General features: G+C 37.6%; 1 protein-coding gene across 2 annotated transcripts in view; it reads left to right on the top strand.

Moving 5' to 3' along the window:
- The window catches only part of LOC137274650 (myotubularin-related protein 6-like), a 105109-nt gene that overhangs the window by 39813 nt on the left and 45084 nt on the right, over positions 1–20212 (top strand). The window lies entirely within an intron of this gene.

The following is a 20212-nucleotide window of genomic DNA, read 5'->3' on the forward strand; positions in this document are numbered from 1 at the left end:
AATTTGTTATGAATTACCGACTTCTGAATGCCCCTCAAGAAGCTCATTGTTCCTTATGTAAAGCAGCAGTGTATCATCTCATAATATTTTCATCTGTTGTTATCTCTTAGTAATAGTAACAGGTCATCTTCTCCAAACACCAAGTGATTGCTTGTGGCGCTTAATCAGAATCTGATTCTTGTTACCCTGGATAAAAGGTTGTAGTCACATGACTTTATCCAACTGGGCACCCATCATCTGCTCGGTGTACAGAGACCATTTTGAACAAACTCACTTGCCTAAGGTGAGACCACATGTATCACATGAGCTTCATTGTGGCGCAGGACTAACGTCCTGGAAACTTTCAGGAATCAAGCTGCCAAACACAGTCACCCATCCAAGGACTGTTCAAGCTCGACACTACTTCTCAGTCCATAGTAATGTACTAGCCCATTAATGTAGGCTGGAAACCTTTCAAGCAGACTGGCAATTTATCGGAATGATAAAAACACTGATACTAGAGTCAGATCACCCTACATGATCAGAAGTTTTAGACTTTGCATTGTATAAATTACATGGCTCATATATGCAGATGCCATTTTATAGAGCTTCTGACTGCATCTTGTTTTCAGTTTCAGATAATTTGGTTCCTATAAAATAAATCTATTACATCATAATGGATTGTATTTATTGATGTGTTGATGGATAATTTCAAAAGTTTTTATGCTAAATTTATGTCTGTGCAAACATTATAAATGAAAGTTGGAATGTAACACTCTTCAAATAGCTGAGAGTTATGAACACAGCCTGAGTTTTGACAGCTTCTATCTGACTTCCCTGTGTTGCAGTCTCAAGATTAAACTTAATTTCCTCTTAGGTATTAATCATGTTGTGCTCTCTGTCTTGAAAATGATTGAAAGTAAAGAAATGCCTCATCGCAGAGCAAGACTTATTACATGAAGTTCTCGAGTGGAAGCAGTCTCTTGATCAAAGCCTTGTCAGAAGCCCTGGTTTGATTCGGACATGGTGTGTCAGCTAGGAACACTTTGACTATCATGTTGGTCCCTAAATGAAATATGTCTTGATTCAGTCATGATGGAAATTCAGAGCTTAAAGATGAAATCAATGACATTGATTCAGTCTGGTTGAATTATTCAGGAAATCAATACTGAATCTTCTTCAAAGGAGTGTGTGTTGTCCAATTTTCTGTGGGACAATCTTGATTATTTTTTTACCCAATAGGTTATCATTCAAAGTCTCTCACATTTTCGTAGTTCCTTGACTGTTGACAATGCCATGGCTGAATAGTCAACACTAAATGACTGTAAATGGTTTCCCATCCAGATCACCCTCGGTAATGATGTTTATGAATTGTGAATGTGGCTGACGCTTGAAGAGTGTCATCTCTCTCTGCGAGTTACTGTCCAGTGTGCCATGATGGAACAGCCTTAATTAAGACCTAATGATGTAGTTAGTACTTTCATGGAGTTGAATGAGATCATTGATCATTTTCTCTGATGCTCTTAGAATTAGGAATGGATGTTAAAGATAGGAAATGAAATCAGAGGGAAGTTCATTTTTCCTGTTTTGGAAATAGTCACTAAGAATACACACAGTATAAAGCCACACTGAATAGTTTGAAGAATGTAATCTGTAACAGTGAAACATGTGGTATAGTTAGGGAATTGAAGATGCTGCCTTCTAGATTTCATCAACATAGACCCACTTGTCTGTTCAATGAATATATTTGTTCACTGCATTTCTAAAACCATCATCAAACTTCATCTGAAAAGTTGATGAGCTGAGAGACACATGCAAGTTTTCTAGAGTTTTTGGAGGAATTTTCTCATGGTCGGCACAATGCATTCTCAGTTCTATGGAAGGTCATCATCTGTGCTGGGATTGAAGCTGACTTTACACTTGTGTTATGGAGCTTCACCCTCAAGTCAGCAATTACCAAAGAACATTCATGCCCTGCTTTGAATAAAGCTAAGGACTTGGCTCGATTCCAGGTCGGGCTTAAGCTATTATTCCTCTATACCTGACAGAACATCTTCAAACTTTGGTAGAGTCTCAGAGAATTAAACTGTCATCAACATAAGCACAAAATATGCTGCCAAAATTCTTTCATGGTTTGTAATCATACGTAATAACAAGCATTTGTCTAGGATTCTATGATAAGGACCTTCAATATTTTCTTCAAACTTCTTTCTATTTTTCGTAGTTTTGAATTATTTTAACTTAATAAACATCAAGGCACCAAACCCTTTCTTTGTAGGCCTTGTTACCAGTGATATACAGGTTGCCAATATAGATGAAGCTATGGTAATGAACATTTTGTAAGGTGGGAGTTTCAGCTAATAATTGCTGCTGTAAGCTTGGGTATGGTATTGGCCTAGGTCTAGATACATCCTGGTAGTCACAGGTCCTTTTGGACACCACATACAAACACAGTGTCAGTCCTTGTGGAAAGAAAGATGAAATGATAAAATCACTCTGTATACTTTAAGATATGACCTCCAGCCAAGCTTGCACTGTTTTGTCAAAGGAAGAGTTCCCAGGTGAACAATCAAATCGCTCGGTTATCTGACATCTGACTCAAAAGGACCAAACAATGTATGGTTCCATCGTGGACATAAGTGTAATGCTGATATATAATGTGAAATAATCCTTCAGATGCCAGTTGTCTGTCTTTCAAATGACATACTCATGAACTGAAGACATAAGTTGTATTCTGTTTCCTAACCTGACCAGTTCATGACTCACTAGTGGTACTTACGTGTGACAATCATGGTGGCAGCCTGCAGACTTGGAAGTGATACCAAATTGGTAGAAGAATGTCATTGGAAAGCCTTGTGGATAAGGTCAATCGGGTAAGCTGGTTAATGTCATGACAAGCCTCTTGCGTAAGATTGCCATGAGAGACTAGCAGAGCTCTGGATATTTTGTGTAGAGAAGGAGTAAATTCCATCTCTGCTTGGTGACAGGGCTTTGTCAGTCAAGCAGAATTTGTGGGCTGAAGTCTGGTGTACATGCACAGTGACGGCACTGAGCTTCAACATTTCAGAATAATGATTTCAAAATGACTCTTACAGGGGAGTGGCTGTGAAGAGTTTGACATATTTAAACAGCACTTACCATGATATTATACAGATTTTAAGTGTGGTGGTTGCTACCTGCAGGTCATGACAAGCTGGACTCATGTGGTGTCCTTTTTTCTTGAATTAGTAGCACGCAGTGAAATCAATATTGGTAGATAACTACGGCTGACATTTTACTGGCATTACTATATAGAGAATATTTTATAAGTGCCTATGTTATACTATGTTTTATGACATGAGTGCCTAAATATTGGTGTTTCCTGAACGAGAGAGGGGGGATATACCGATATTTAGACATTGAGTCACTGTCATAAACATAGTTAGATATGGGCACAAATATGATATTCTGATTATTACCAAAGTCCATGACATCCCAAACCAGGTTATGTGGAGATAATATATGTTTTAGTCATCACATCAATTGTAAGAGTGAATTTGATAAGAAGTCATAATTATGGCACAAGGAAATGTTCACATTTGTTTCAACTTATTTTACCGAACTCTCTCAATATTAACTCAGCAGCATTAGCTGACTGGAATGGTATAATTTTGCTGGAACATTCTCCTTTATCATGACCACATTTAAATAAAACTGTAGGACATTTCTGATGCCAAGCAGTCACTGCCGATGGAAATGAAGAGACCTGAAACTCAATATCTCTGTCTGGAAACTTGACTTATCTTAACATCAGGAACATGACCCGTCTGGAACCCTCAATTGATAACTTTGGAACGAGATCAGTGACTTTTCTAGAATAACATGCAATTTCTATCCATTGTTATATACCCAAATTGCTTTCTTGATCAGGGAATACATTCATGCTTTGTTCCCATGAGTTGGAATAATGAAGAGTGTAACAGAACAGTTATGCAATAGCTGCTGCATGGTCATTTTGCTCATGTCACAAGTATGGAATATAGCATTTAAAGTCACATTAAATGTCAGGTACCAGTAGCTACTTAATGCCAGCCTGCCTGGTTGGGAAATAAGACTTATATCATCCAACCATTTGGAAACACAGATAGCCATTAAAGTTGTAGGACTTATAGTACCAGGAAAAGTTGTTCCAAACAGGTAGCCAAGGTTGTACATCCCAGTGTGCTTACATCAGTACTTCAAGTAGTTCATGCCCAGAATTTGAAATTTAGAATCATGGTCATTTGTTCTTGAAGGGAATTGCATGTGATGCTAATTGTTTGAAACTGTGTTTGTGTAAAAACCAAGAAGTTTTCGTGTTGGTAATATGTTGCATTGATTTGTTCACATACACAGAGATAATGTTAAAAGAGTCTGGACTTGAACAACTGCTGGCTGCGTGATACTGCTACAACATTTCTATCTTTGCTCCAAATCAATTTCTTCCTAACCCCCAGAATTGTCTGTGTCTGATCTCCTCATGGCCTTGCAGCCAACATCAATCATCTTTCCTCCCCTGTGAAGAACATCTACTGTAACCTTAATGACTTACAATGTCTCTACACCACCTAAAGGATTCATCTAGGATTTTTCTACTAGGACAAAAATTTATATATATGGCCATATAAAAGAGACGTTAGTAATTGAAGTAATGTTGATTGTTTTTTTAAGACAGAGTTCATATAGTTCTTGTTATGCTAAGTGGCAACAAAGTAGTCAAAATCCTGACACTGAGCGGAACAGTCATTGCCACTTTGGATGTGTGCTGTGTGCAGTCGTGTAAGATATTTCTTGTTATTGGTCCTCATGGATTGTTCCTGCAGCAGGCTTGTGACTGTTATTTGTGCATCCAGTACTCACAAATATGTAGAATGAAAGCACATATATGAAATGAAAGTATGAAATATGTATATCATACTGGTGGATACGCAGTAATAACCACCATACATAATTCTCACTACATATATCACTACATGATATTAGTGTTTTAGAGGAAGCGCATATTTCTTGTGAGGACTCTTCAAGTTAGTGGAAGAGGATTCTGTGGACCCCTCGTTTAGTAGAGAAGGTGAAAACATGATACTGCTTCAGTATTTGAATGTAGATATCTAAATCTTGTACATTTTACACTCATTACAAGGACACAATTTCTATTGTGCATGTGTCTTGATCCACATCAACCACACTTGCTCATGGCTTTAAGTGACAGTGCTAACTGTATTATTGTGCAGACTATGATGAAACAAGGAGTGGGAATGAATACACAGTGCCATTAATACAGTGGTCAGATGAGACATGTTATATTTGGGTTTTGAATCCTGGAGGGACTCAACCCAACAAAAGTACTAGAATATGCACTTTACTATGAAAGTGTAATAGCAAATTTTAAAAGGGAAAGGTGTTATTATAGCTCAAATATAACAGTTTGACTAAAAAATATATAGGGAAATATTGTGGTTGACATTCCAAAATATTTTAGGGGAGCAAGAAGTCTCAACTATCATCCCCAAATACTGAAGGAACAACATTTAGTTGCAAACCACAACCAACTGACGAAAAGACATTGTTATTTATAGAAATCAGTCATGTCAGAAACTTATCCCCTAAAGGTCATATTATCCTTGAGGATTTTGGTGCTTTCTCAAAAAAATAGAAAACAAACATTAGCTGATTAACTCCAGAACCCCAAATCAATTACTTCTCTATTGATGTCCTGCTGGATATCTCACCCAAAAACCTCTATGAGGGAACCACACAGGTGTCAGTCAGCCTGATCAAAAGGTGGAATTCAATCCACACAGAATCTGCTAAGAAAAAACAAACTTAATTGTGCTCTCATTTTCCTTCTCTGAATGCCTAGTAATAGAACTAATACAGGATGTCATGGTGCTCACCTGTTTGATCTTTATTTTGATCGTCCTGTAGTAAAGCCCTCTAAGCCAAGGTGAGGTTGGTGAAGAAGTGGAATCTGGCTCTATAGTGGGAATAATTCTTCCGTTTTCCGTGTAAGTGCTGGAGTATTTCTCTATGTGTCACAAGAAAAGGTCAGCATCAGTGGGAATGTGTCAAATTTACCTTTATTGTGGACTTACTTAGCTCTGTGTGTGATCATCACGATCCTGAAGACCAAATCCTTTAGCACCATTGACATCTACAGCCGGACACACAGCCCTTAGGTAATGCTCAGTGGGGGCTGATGGAAATGTGATTTATTCCTGAATTAGGATTTTCATCCGATCTGGGTGCAGCTGTAGCACAATATCTCGGTTCATGGCCTGAGAAGTGTTCATAAAACCTGGTAAGTAGACTGGTCGGAGCTTAAATCTACATAATCTGTTTTATTGGACAGGACAGGGGAGAGGAGACACAAAATTTGTTCAATATTGGAGTGACAGATTCAGTTTGGGACCCTATTTGTACGTCCATTACAGGAAGTGTGACACACAGGCTCGGCACTCATTGTCACAAACAATCCATAGGGTTTTCATGCAGTTTTGTTGTCTTCTTTCCCGGTCACACTTACTGTATTTTGTACTGAACCCTGGATTGTCTCCATGTCTTCTGAATGAAGATGTCATTTACTAAAACATCCAGAATGTTATTTCTAGGTTTATAATCCTCACAGTGCCCATTTTGTAATTGGTATGGAAATCTTAGTGTGTCTTGGCGTGATGTGCTTCAGTATTGGTGATAATCCTCCATTCACTCTCTGTAAGTGAACTGATACATTCACCATCAGGATATTGGTTTGAGCTTAAGTTTGGTGTCTCAAAAGCTTGTATTACCCAATGATGTTTGGTGATATATATAACTCTGGGACCACCACTGTGGTGAAGTGGTTAGAACATCTGCCTGGAGAGCGGAAGTTTGCGCTTTGATCCCTGACTGTGTCATACCAAAACACTTTTAAATAAGGTACTTGTTGGTCCCTGCCTGGTGCTTGGCATATATGGGTATTACAAGGACTGGTGGACTCAGTGTCAGTATAATGTGTCTACGTGGGGTATTCATGGTTAACTACGGCATGGTATCTCAGTGAGCTGGCACTACGAAACCAGCTTGCACACCAAGCATATCTCCAAGCCTGACCCGCTGATCTATTGAATCATCTCTTAAAACCAGTTGGGTAACGAGGGACAATTCTAACAGAATCGGGAGGGGGTGTTGTTTATCACTGTTACTTTGAGATGTGGACGGAGATTTCTGTTCCATGAATAAAGGACATCGCAGCTACATCTCTAATAGCAGCATGTGAACTTTTTCTCTTGTGCATTCTGTGACAAGTTTTCCTCTAACTAATCATGTAGGAGAGGCTAGTGCGTGCATGAAGCAATCAAATTAGTCAGCATTTCCAGGTGGATGCTTATGAACAGGATGGCTTTTTTATTAATGTTTCACAGATTTCCTAAATCTAAAACGCTGAGGTAGCATTTGGATTTGGGGATGGATGTGAGGTGGTCTGACAGCCATCAGTTCTTGAAGCAGCCCTGACATGACATTACCACTATCCCAACAGAAATTCTGATTGAAATGGAAGCCAATTCTGAAGAATGTTTCCCAGAATGTAGACTTCATATTTGCATTTCCACTTTGCTTCCTAAGGTTTCCATTTCTTGAAATGGATCAATATTGTGCAATTCTGCAACTATGAAATGGCAGCGTTCATCGATTTAGGTTGTGGATAAGCAATGAAGGTTGGAAGAATCCAGCCCAAGGAAATTCATTCTGAAACATGTTCCACTTGGTAAACATTAAAATGATTCAGGTGTAGACAATGGTTGATTGTGTATGTTGATATAAGCACTGTAAGCTTCAATAGATGTATTGTTGCCAGAAAAGAGATCATGCTTACGTAAACATGAGTTTTCACCTCTTTGGCAGAAGCTGGAACTCTCATAATGGCGTTTTGTTTTTTGTTCTGGTTACAGGTATGTGTCAGTGTATTGATCTATGAGATGGTTAATCACTTGAAACAGTGCGAGTGTTTTTAAACAATGACTGGATGCAAATGACTAGATAAACGATGAGCTTGTTTCAGATAGCATATTTTGACTATGATGTTAGCAACATTGCCAAGGAATATTATTTTTGTTTTTAGACAAATATCATCAGTACACCCAAAGTTATGTGACGAAAACATGCATTACATAAATATTTATGTATATTGCCCAACATTAACAATGGCAGTACAACATACTTGTAATATGAATACCTTAAACTCTTTCACTGACATGGCCCATGGCCTGATAAAGTTTGCAGTTGAACCAGCTTAAACATGTAGGTAGTTTTCATGCAGGAGTATTATTTGGTTAGATGTATATACAGAGCATGCAGAAATGGCCAAAATGCTGAAGATTGGCCAAAACTCTGGGGTAAATGGTGACCCATAGCCCCCTGCACAACTGCTTCATGGGACGGGTATTGATTGGAGCTGGAGGATTGTATGCTTGTTCCAACTGCATACAGACCACTGCTCCGTGCTTAGATTGGTCATATAGAATATTTATTGATCTCAGTGCGGCTAATAAGTAGTTGGAATCGGTAGGAACCCGACCAGTTATCTAAAGCTTGATCACACAATAACCGTGTTGAAAGGGTAGGTGTAATATCTGTAATGAATCCTTCAGACTGCATCCTCAAGAACAGTCAGTGTCACGCTGTCCTCGACAATTTACAGAGGAGGGGTTACTGGGGATTGCTGGGATTAGGATTCATTAGGGAGGGATCTGCATTAATTGGATTGGTTGAGATGAGGTTAGGGATACTCCAAAAGCTCATGTGAGACCACTTCCATCAAAAGTAGTTGAAGAGAGAGCGTTACATGCCACAAATCCTACCTTATGGTGCATGGTCTTTTCTGGTGTTCTTCTCAATAATGATTTAGATATTGAAACAATTGTCAGAATTGCAAGCAGTGTTGTACAATATAATTGAAAATGCATAGTTTGTAGTGTTTTCTGCTACTATTTTTGTCTTAAGAAACAATGGCTACAACATGACTGAGACATTAAAAGTTTTGATGCTATTCCAATCAAACAGTGAAATATAAAGAAATGATATGTCCCATGAGCATGGGGTGATGAATGGTAAATGAATTATAAAATTAGAATGTTTCGCATTTATAGATTTTGATTCCAGTTTAATCAAAATGCCCCCTTATGGAAAATCTGGAAGCAAGTTGTGTAATTTCATTTGTAACTGTGGATATGAAAAGGAAATCACATATATTGTGACCTCCCGCTTTTATTAGTTAATGGCAATTGTCATTGAAAGAACTCTTTAATCATTTTGAGGTCTTGTTTTGCTAGAAAGCCTACATCTCAGCACATTTTCAATTTAGTGTTTTTGCATCCATCAAGTCATTAATCACACTGACTGATGTATTATGGGAAATTTGTTCCCAGCTTGCGAGAAGCCATTAGGGTGTTTATTGAGGAAATGTTCAACTAGAGGCATGACCTGGAGTGTGGTAGCGAGGAGTCCTGCTGTTGGCTGAATGTATCTGGGATTTGGGTCCAGTTTGTCTGGATGAAATGTTCCAGCATCCAGCATGCAATGCCTACACTTTCATTTTGACTCCAGAAGGTTGTTCAGTGTGCTACTTGTATTAATTTGCATGTTTTATGTCATAGCAAATCCAAATTTACATTCTGAAGCATGCTGAGAGCTCTACATATTACGTATCCAGCGGATCAGTGTCCATTTTGTTCTTTGAGAGGCATTTAGAAGTTGGAGCAGTAAAAAAGTCAGCAATATGGAAGAAAAATGTCTTTATTGCTATGATAAAAAAGTGGTTCATCCATATATTGTTATACTTCCTTAGTGTCCATTCCCTTTCCATTGACACCTCATAGTGGGATATGCAACTCAATGTCAGTGAGAGACTAGAAGCTTGACAGTCATTACCATCTCATCCTATCTGGTACCCAGTGAATGCCATGTGAACAGATTCACTTCAAATCAAATTCACGTTGCCTATGGAAACATCAGATATGCTACGTGAGCCTCAGACCAAATGCTTATTAACGTTCAGGTATCAAGCTGCAATAATCTCTACACTCTCCCTATTACCCTAGATCCAGTAGGCTTACTCCCACTTAGATTCTTAACATCATTTGTATATTGTGAAGCCTATGTTCCACTGTTGTTCCAATCAATAAAATGCATCAGTGACTGATTGGTCCCGTTTGCTGTCTAAGAATCTAATTCGTAAATCTGTGATTTGAAATACTTTGTAATTTGATATATTAAAGGTTTAATAATGACAAATGGTAAAATGTTCTATGACAATATTTCTTGGTTTGGCCTTTTCATGTTGTACATGAAGAACATGAACAGAATGTTTGTGGTGCAAGATGTTCCTCATTAATGTTTTATTAAATACAAATGCTAGTCTGCCTGAATAGCTGATGCTGATATAGGCTTATGAACAGTCATACATTAGTAACAACTTTCTGGATCCAGATCGATGTTAGCATGATACCTTATATCTAACCTCCTTGAGGACATGTCCTGGGTAGGCAACTGAATGCCACTACAAGGCGATGATTGTCTCTCGTGTTGGTGATTCTGATCTGCGATACCTCCATGAGAATCCCCTGCCATTGGGGCCCAGTTGGTTGATGGAGGCAGTAATCTGTGCGGTAATCAAGTGCCTATGATAAATGATCATTGACCTAAATACAAAATTGATCAGTGAGTTTGATGTCAACAGGAAGCTATTGTTTTACTGCTTGAGTGTTGCAAGATTGATTTGTCATCAATAAGGATAGAGATCACTCTGATTGGCTGTGTACCAATTTTAGCAGGATTGGTCTCTAATGGGAATTTAAGGTAGACATGCCTGTGTTTGATGAGATCAGACACAAATGGAAAATAGAACGGTTGTAGTTAACCACACAGGCATATGTAATGTCTGTTTAATGAAGGCTGTGGATGTTGCTTACACTTATCTTTACAAACAAAGTGTTTAGTTAGATTAGATTGGATGGATGTCCTGCATGAGATATGACTCTTGCAACGATGAATAACTGATGTGATAGCTGTGTCCAGACCCATTGGAATTTGATTGTGGCTTTACAAGACATGAAATCATGCTTTGTACATGAAACATAGATTGAGGGATTGCTGGCCATCTTCTGTGTTCTTCTTCATCTTGTAGAGGCTTCATTGCCTAATTCACTGTTGTCATTGAACACTGATGCTTCTAGAACCCACTGTTTGGGTAGAAGGTCCAGCTCTTGATGTGGGGATGAGACTTGAAGCCCATCTATGTTGCGCCCTTGATATGATATGGCAGGAATATTGCCGGTCGTTCACTAGCTTGCTCACTAGCTTGCTTGCTCACTCACTCACTCACTCACTCACTCACTCACTCACTCACTCACTCACTCACTCACTCACTCACTCACTTGCACATGATCAATTATTCACGCTCTTAATGTCTCATACACTCACTCAGTCTTAATCACATCCCTACTGACTCATTGTTTTGTGGTGTGATTGGAAATAGCTTTAAGGTTGTGACACACACAAAAGTGTGAATGGCATCTGTAGATGGCTCAAGTTGACAGCATTGTTCACTTTTGTAAAGATGAATCTGCTTAACTACAACATATCAACACTGAATCCAACCAACATGCAAGTCATTAAGCAGTGTGTGTTGTGTCAATTTACTGGCAAATGGAACTCAGGCTTTCAGTGCCATTATGCTCCACATCTTCAAAGTATATCCATAGTGCTCGCTCTTGTGTATCTGACAAATGCATCAAGAACAATGAAGCTACTTTGGACTTACTGCATTCCTAGACTTTATATGTGATAATTTCAACCAAGTGCGTTACTCTGCCGATAAGATAATAAACAACTTTGGAAAATGTTTTCTGGATCTCTGTGCAGTAATTAACATACACATAATGAACGGGCGATGTGGGTCTGACACTAAAGTTGGAGATTTCACTTTCATTGGCAATAACGGCGCAAGCGTCGTCGATTATATTATATCATCTGCACCGTTGTTTGAATATGTATCTGATTTTGAGATAACGTCTCGACCCGAGTCAACGCATCTTCCGCTCACTATGAAGTTACGTACGCTTCATGTGAAATCGTCGCGTATGAAATCTGGTTGTAAGAATACTTATAGATTTGTTTGGGATCATAACAAGCTTGACTCCTTCAGAGAGAACATTCTCTCGGACCCTGTGCAAGATATTTTAGATAAATCTGTGGACAGTGCATTCACATGTATAGACACTAGCGTTAATCTTATAGTAGATGCCCTTTGCCTGGCAGCGTCAGATATGAAAAGAAAGTGTAGAAGTACGAGAAATGATCTGAACGAATGGTATGACGATGAATGCAGAAAACTCAAATCTGAACGCTGTAAATCTTTGAATAGGTTCAGGAAAGATAAAGATAAATGCTCATTGATACAGTATAACCTGTTAAGAAATAAATATAATGCCCTCTGCAAATATAAACGTACTTCATTTTATAACAATAAGCAAAAAATAATAGAAGAAAATATAAATGACTCAAAACGATTTTGGCAGGAACTTAAATCCCTAAATAAGAAAAAGGATTCTTATAATGATATCCAAACCCAGGAATGGTTCCACCACTTTAGAGACTTATTTGCATGTCAAAATACGGGTAGCGAGGAAGACACAAAAAGTAATGAAGGTGGGCCAGAAGACTCTAACCCAACCAGTGACGTTTCAAAAGATATACTTGACTCTCCTATATCGAGACAAGAGATTCTAGAAAGTATCAATAACCTTAAAGTTAACAAATCCCCGGGAATAGATGATGTAATTCCAGAATTCTTTAAACACTCTGCTGATCTTCTTCTACCGTATTTAGAATTGATTTTTAATCTGATATTAGAAAAAGGGACCTTTCCTACAGCCTGGTCGGTTGGGATAATAGTGCCTATACATAAGCAAGGAAATTTAAATAAAGTAGATAACTACAGAGGAATCACATTGCTGAGCATATTCAGTAAAGTGTTCACATCGATTGTTAACCAAAGACTAATTTTTTGGGGTGAATCAATGGACAAAATAAATGAAGCCCAGGCAGGATTTAGAAAGGGTTACACAACAACCGATAACATGTTTATACTACAGAGTGTGATCCAGAGATATTTGAATACACAGAGTGGTAAGCTATATGCAATGTTTGTTGATTTTTCTAAGGCATTTGATTCTGTCCAAAGACATAAACTTTGGTCATTATTTAACATGAATGGACTTAGCCCCAAAATGAGTAAGTTATTAAGTGATATATATCAAAATGTGAAAGCCTGTGTTAGAAACAACACCGAGGTGTCTGCAACATTCGATGTAAACATTGGAATTAGGCAAGGCTGCGTACTCAGCCCGTTCCTGTTCTCTTTTTTCATAAACGAGCTAGCGGTACAGATTGAGCGAAATTGCTCACATGGTATCCAGTTGCATCCCGATATGTTCTATCTTTTCCTCTTATTATTTGCAGATGACATTGTTCTCATTTCTAGCACTATAAACGGCCTACAGAAGCAGATAAACGAATTAGAAACCTATTGCCAAAATTATTGTCTAAGTGTAAACATGAATAAAACAAAAATAATTGCATTCAAGAAAGGAGGTAAACTATCGAAAAAGGAAATATGGTATTATAAGGGTAATGCCGTAGAAAGAACTACATCATACAAATACCTTGGAGTATATTTTACAAACATTCTGTCATGGTCGACACACACAAAATACGCATCTGTGCAAGCACGTAAGGCTCTAATCGGTATATTAAGAAACCTGAGAGTATTAGGAGATATAAATCTAGCATCCTTTTTTAGAATATTTGACACCAAAATCAGTCCGATTTTACTTTATGGTGCCGAAATTTGGGGCTTGAAATACTTTGATTGTATAGAAAAAGTTCACCTATTTGCTTGTAAAACATTTCTCGGAGTAAAGATGAGCACACCAGACGTTATGGTATATGGAGAATGTGGCAGGTTTCCCCTCCACATATTCCAGCAAACTAGAGTGATCAAATATTGGATAAAGTTATTAAACATGTCATCACACCGTTTACCCAAAAAATGTTATGAAATGATGTTATTGTTGCATGAAAACGGTAAGCAGAACTGGGTATCAGAAGTAAAAAACCTACTCTTCTCAACTGGATTCCATAACCTATGGTATGATCAAAAAGTGTTCGCCCCATCACTGTTTTTAAATACATTCACACAAAGATTAAAAGACATATATCAACAAAAGTGGTTGGGAATTGTTTCATTATCAACAAAGTGTAAGTATTACTCAACACTAAAAACCCACATTTATACTGAAGGTTATCTATCATGTGTAAATGTTAAGAAATTCAGAACAGCATTATCACGTTTTCGTTGCTCATCCCATGATTTATTGATTGAAAAGGGGAGATTTATGAATATAAAAAGAGAAGATAGACTATGTAAATGTTGCACTAACAATGCAATAGAAGACGAATATCATTTCCTTCTTGTCTGTCCAGCATTTGATACACTACGCAGAAAATATATGAAAGAATACTATTTTGTACATCCATCGATTGCTAAATTCTCTTCACTGCTGACGTGTTCAAATGAAAAGGTAATCCAAAATATTGCAATTTTTATTCACAAAGCTATGCTATCCAGACAATTCTTCTATAAATGATATGTATATGGAGTGCGCCCTACAAATGATATAAAGATATGTGTGATATCGAGAAGTGAGTGATTTAGCATGATACTATATTACATTTGCTAAAATGTCATGTATATGATTTGATATGCCATTATATATGATGTACAAGCTGATCTCTGACATATGATATATAGGATATGACGTGAGACGATGATATGATGTATTATGATATGGTATGATACTATTTCCGATGTGAGAACATATATGATACGACATGACATGACATGGTACCATCTGATATCATATGATCTAATATGACGTGATACAGCATTATATGGTATGATATGACTCCATGATATTATACTACTTTATATCATGAGTAGTATGATGTGTGTTTTATACTATAGGCCTGAGGCCTTTCAGTATTGAAATAAATAAATAAACTATTGAACTATTGAATTTCTGCGACTATTTATTGTTTTTGTTGTGCGCATGAAATGAGATATTTTGCACTACGTGATATGTGTTTTGATATGGTTGATTATTTGAGTGAAAGGCAGAGCAGCATGTGTTGATGAATTTTGGAAGGGATGTCAATCTTTACATGGAACATATCACTAGGAATCAGCCTTCCTTTGATACATACCAACTTTTGTCAGCTTACAGACATTTATTCACAGTCGTGGAAGTCAGCAGTGTTGAAGTCAAATAGAAAGACCTTTCACCCAGACCTCAGTCTGATTTTCAACTGACTTGCCTTTGCATTTTGTGAACAGTACCACCAGTTTTTGACAATCATGATACAATTATTATTTGACTGTCATAATATTTTCAGAATTGTAGTAAACATGGACTTTGCTTTGGCATAGATTTCAGTGTTTGTGGAATGGGTTTGTCACTTTTGTTTCATTGAATTTGCAAATTCCTGTACACCTCATTCTCAGCATGACTGTGACTTTACTTGATTTTTGTTGAAGTTTGGCAAACAAAACTGAAGCAAATGTAAATTTAAGTTAAAAGTATATTCTTTTTGCTACTTTCCAAAATATTCAACTAAATTTCTTAGTCTAGAATACACTAGAATACTTATTTCTCATAAATTCAACCCGCAAGGGCAGACAGATAAGTAGATGGTTTGATCAATTTTTCAGCTAGAGAATTCAATTAGAGAAGATTGTTTCCTTCTTGTTACTCAATAAAAAATGTTTATCTTTATTGATTTGGAAAATTTACAGCAACTTTCTAAGCTGGATTCTTGCTTGTTGCAACCAAGTTTCTGATGATGTGCACTGTCTTGCTCAACTGTCTTTGTTACCATATTCACGGACATTACATTGATTTGCATTTCTGTGCAGCATTGACATCTGGAGATGATGATATCAGATACCAGAATCAACAAATATACAAAAACTATTTGTGAAGGAGGTATCAGACCACACTTCAACCAACAATTTGTTCTTTTTTTTATGTCCGTTTTTGTGTATTGTTTACTTTTACTTTGTAGTTGCTGTCTGATGTTTGGAATATAGTGTTTGGAAAATACACATCGATGGTGTGTATCCATATTGACTGCGTGTCAGTGCGGACGGTCACGTTATGGGAGTTTCTGGGATGACTGCTTTATTAAAAAATCTTTGATGTCTGTTCTACCTTTCACCACATCCCTTTGTGCTGCATGCATTAATGATGGTGGAATGGTTTTACTGTTGTTCAAATATTTGACTTTGCGTGGTGACAAGGTATGTGTTGTAGGTAGTCATAAGTAAAGAAATGACATGGTAAACTTTCATGAAGCAGTAGCCTGCAGCAAGTGAAACAGTGTTCTTTGTTTATAAGCTGTAGAGATCTCCCAGGTCTATGTTGGTGAGGAGTGTAGCAGCAGAGCACAGCAGCAGATGATTTTATAACAAGCATTTCCTCAAGTTTTCAATGGTGATCACTACATAGTTCAACTTCGATATCTAACAGATTATCCAGTTTAGAAAAGACTGATGACTTGTTTTCAGATAAAGGGTTATCATGATAGTCCATTAAGATTGGGTTGTCAGACTTTGTGACTTGGTGAATAACATGTCATCAGGCATTGATGGTGAAGACAGCCTGTGACCACTCACATGTTTGCCTGTTGCTGTCTCTGTTGTGTCTGCCTTGAGATTACTGGAATGTTGGGGACTCTGGCGATAAACACAAACAAATGATATACCTGCAATGTTTCCACAAACAGTTGCCAAAGACCACTAAATCATGTTTGCATTTGTCTACAGGTCTTGTTTTCTATCCAAACAAATTATGTGATCGTCAGTTGTGATTTTGTGAAGGAGAAAATGATGGATGGCATAGAAAGAAATGGTCCATAATAATTCTGTCTGAGTGCTCTGTTCAAATGTTTGTGTGGAGCGTCTTGGGGAGATGTTTCCAATAGTTTTCATTGATTGGTCTGGCTGAGAGCTAGGTAGATAATACAATGCAGCCAAATGATCAGTTACTGTTGCAGCAGCCATTTCATAATGTCAACACACATAATCTCCAGGAATTCTGGATAGAGAGCCAGAAAAATGTCGTACACACCCAAAGGTCTCATCTACTGTACTCTCTTCCCCAAAGGCATTTTGTAAGGAGATTGAGTTACCTACCTAAATATCTAGTCAGGAGACTTTGGTACCCACCAAGATATCTTGTCAGGAGACTGTGTTACCTACCTACGTAAAAATCCTATTAGGAAGTGAGTAATGTGCAGTATGTTACCCAATTTGTGATCACTCATGTTCAAGGACAATTATTATTAGACATTTTGCAAGCGTGTCAGTTCGGTCATGCAGATGATCAGCAGTGTCTTGTGGAAAGCAGTGTCAATACTTTGCCTTGGAAGACTGAAGTTGAACTCATTTTGTTAGAGAGATCCACTTTGGATTGAATCAAATTTATGTTCCCTCCAGAGGCAAAGAGAAGGGGTTTGAATATGAATTTTTAGCAAGGGAACATGAAGTTCAGGAAATCAGATTTGATGCAGGAACATTATTTATCCCCTTTGAGACTTCTTTGGTATTCATCTTGCATATAATGGTAATTGTACATTGGTTCAGATGATTCGATCAACGGTTGACCTGAAATTAGAGAGACAGGAGACTTGATGGGGAATCTTTGTTTATATGTTTCTTTAAACTTGCAGTATAATAATGAACATTCAAGAAAAGAGAGGCCCAGTAATCTGTGGTGTGGAGTTGCATCATATGGTTGTGACAGGATCTATTTAGTGTGGGTTTGAATGTTTCATTCACTCAGTCACTCACTCGCCCACTCTCACACTCACAATTACTCACTCCTTCACTCACTCCTTCACTCCCTCCCTCACTCCTTCATTTGCTCCTTCTGGTTACTAATAATGTACTCACCCTCCACTATGGAAATTTACCCAGCAGTTTCAAGGAACATGGATAGAAAATACTTTTTATACTGAATGTCTTTTTATGGACACATCATGGTGTCATAGTGGTATGTCCCAAGCACTTGCTCAACTGAATTAATGGTTTCAGTGGGGAAGGTCAGAAAACAGCAGGTCTGTGACCTTTTGAAAATGTGAGACTGAGAACAGTCAACCCTAACACAATTTTCTGGGAACTGTTCTTCAAATGACTGTTTCACAGTGATCAATCTGTGACAACAACACATCTGCTGACTGATTTGTATGCAAATTTCTGAACTGTCAGGAATAATTGGCTCCATTCAGTCAATTGTTAGCAATGATTGATATTGAAACATCATCCAGGTCTCACCGCTGTCATCCACATGGCATTGTATGTACAGACTAATGTATTTTAAGCAAATATTCAGATCCATCTATTTTCAGACCTTCCACTGCTTTTTGATCTGCTCAGGTTGTAGCTGTATTGCATTGCTGAGATAGATTTCTGCACTGGACATGCAAGGATTTTATGCCTGTACTTCAAAGGTGAATATTAGTAAAACCACAGAATATTGATTGAAGAGTCTCTTGAGGACTCTTTTTATCCCACTTGAAGTGTGACACCTCTCCATGGGGTAAGTCACATTCACAGAAACACACACCTTTGTTCTTGCATCTTACAAGCTTAGGAAAAAATGCTGTGAAATTACTGCCATTTGGATAATTAGAAATCATTATGTGTGTATTTTTTGTTAGTTTTTGTTTTCTTGTCTGTTTTCTGTCATCGGTTACGTCTGCAAAGAAAAAAACATTTGGATCAAATGGCATCAGAAAATTTGTTGCCATTATGATAGTAAAAACAGTACAGACATAGTTTCAATTAGCATAGTGATTTGAACACAGGCTAATCATTAAACAGCATGATATCACAGTAAGCTACAGTATGCCGGATAGTCAGAATGTCTGACATATCACTGCTGGATGCATTCTGGTGTGACCTTGAACATGTCACCTCTCAGAAAAATGGTATGAAATTACCATACTAAGACACAGGAGACCTTCATCTTGTGGTATTTAAGCGTAAGAGGAAGCCTGAAATGTTCTTGTGTTTCAGGCTTGCAACAACTCATCATTTCACTTGCACCTGTGAGATTTCCATCACAGGTGGTAACATAGCATGAAGGCTGTAGCCAAATGGACTGTGAAAGTGGAATATCAACATCATATCTAAACAAACCATCTGAGTTAAACATTTAACAATGAATGAATGAATGAATGAATGAGTGAGTGAAAAAGTTCATAAATAAATTAAGAAATGGTACTGACATTTCACATTGAAAAAATTAAGCAAATGTTTGAGATATACCTCTATGACATCATGATATAACCACGAAAATGAAAAGTTAAGGATAAAACCCCACTTACTCATATCTGTAGCTGTTGGTAATACTTAAGTTTTTTTTATGTTATATCTATTTCACCTTTGTTGATGAAGGAAATAAGAGTTGCCAAGAAAAATGAATGCAACACCTACTGGACATTGAAATTGGCAAGAAGGTTGTCAAGGACCCTATGTGGTACCTATTAAAGACACCTACCTCAGGAGTAAAGGTATTGAAGGTTTTCCCAAGCCAATAGCAGAAAGGTTGTGATAGGTTCTTTTAATTGGATTTGAAGAGTATTTTGAGACATCAGGATGAAATGTGAACAGTCCCTTTATTTCAAGTAACAAGAATTTGGTACAAGTCAGAGGATGTAGCTTGGAAGCTTTACTTGCTCCTTAAGCACATTCGTGATTTCATGACCGCGCTGCAGCAAATTGACTTGCTTTCATCAGGCTGTGGGTGCTTCCTGGAGGAGATTGCAGTCTGCCACTGCCTGGTGTGCCTGTGGCAAGGGTTTTGTTGCCAATTGCTTGTCTACTTTGACCAGGGCCTTTCAATTCATTAACCATTTCTTTCTGTTGATTCCTACTAAACTGACAGTCCTGTGCTATAGCTGAAATTAAGATCTGATTTAACCTTTACAGGAATAGAAGAATAAGGAAGGTTTTGTCGATAACATTAATATTGCATTTAATATTATGTGGAAGTGGCTGAAATTAGAAATTGTATTAATTGATACAAACATCTATAACAGACTGAAACAGTTTTGTAAA

The sequence above is a fragment of the Haliotis asinina genome, chromosome 2 (genome assembly GCF_037392515.1).
Source record: "Haliotis asinina isolate JCU_RB_2024 chromosome 2, JCU_Hal_asi_v2, whole genome shotgun sequence".
In the NCBI taxonomy this organism is placed as follows: Eukaryota; Metazoa; Mollusca; class Gastropoda; order Lepetellida; family Haliotidae; genus Haliotis; species Haliotis asinina.